Genomic DNA, 1,010 nt, shown 5'->3' on the forward strand with positions numbered 1-1,010 from the left:
AAGATGTGGAAGAATGGTGCAGGACATACAGTACATGTTGTGCTAAAAGGGGACCCAAGCATAAGAGACATGCTCCAATGAAGTTATATCAAGTTAGTGCACCAATGGAAAGAGTAGCCGTTGACATTGCTGGTCCTTTGCCCCAAACTCCTGCTGGAAACAGGTACATTTGTGTGGTGATGGATTATTTCACCAAGTGGCCTGAGGCATATGCAATACCAAATCAGGAGCTACAACTGTAGCTTTGGCTATTAGTGATTTCTTCTTCAGATTTGGTATGCCATACGAACTGCATTCAGATCAAGGCCATAACTTTGAATCAGCTGTGTTCCAAGAATGCTGCAAGTTGTTTGGCATACGAAAGACCAGAACAACGCCACTTCACTCACAGTGTGATGGGATGGTAGAAAAGAACAACTGGATACTGGGACAGGACTTGGCAAAGTTTTGTAATAGCTGCCAAGATGACTGGGATGTCTTACTCCCTCCACTGTTGATGGCCTATAGAACATCAGAGCATGAAGCCACTGGATACACTCCAGCAAAGTTGACATTTGGTCGGAAACTTCGGTTGCCAGTGGATCTGTTAACAGAACGCTCACCTTGTGAAGAGTTGCCTGAAAATGTGTCAGAGTTCGTGAAAGTGTTATCGGAAAGGATGGATAATATTCACCATCAAGTGCGTTCAAACTTGAAAACGTTTGCTGATTCGATGAAGTTATGTTATGATAAGAAGTCTACTGAAGTCAGCTTTGTACCAGAAGACAAGGTGTGGTTGTATAATCCAAGGGGAAGTATCCTAAGTTGTCTTCTCCATGGGAAGGCCCATATGACATAGTGGATCGTCTCTCAGACGCGACTTTTCGAATAAAATGTTGTCGGCGAGGTAAGCCAAAGAAGGCCCATGCCAACAGGCTTTGACATTATCACGGTTCAGGACATTTCAGTTGGGACGAAGTGAACAACAGAACAAAAGACGCTGCTGAAGACGTGTCACCTGGAAAAGCCAC

Source organism: Limulus polyphemus, unplaced genomic scaffold, assembly GCF_000517525.1.
Source record: "Limulus polyphemus unplaced genomic scaffold, Limulus_polyphemus-2.1.2 Scaffold935, whole genome shotgun sequence".
Taxonomy (NCBI): Eukaryota; Metazoa; Arthropoda; class Merostomata; order Xiphosura; family Limulidae; genus Limulus; species Limulus polyphemus.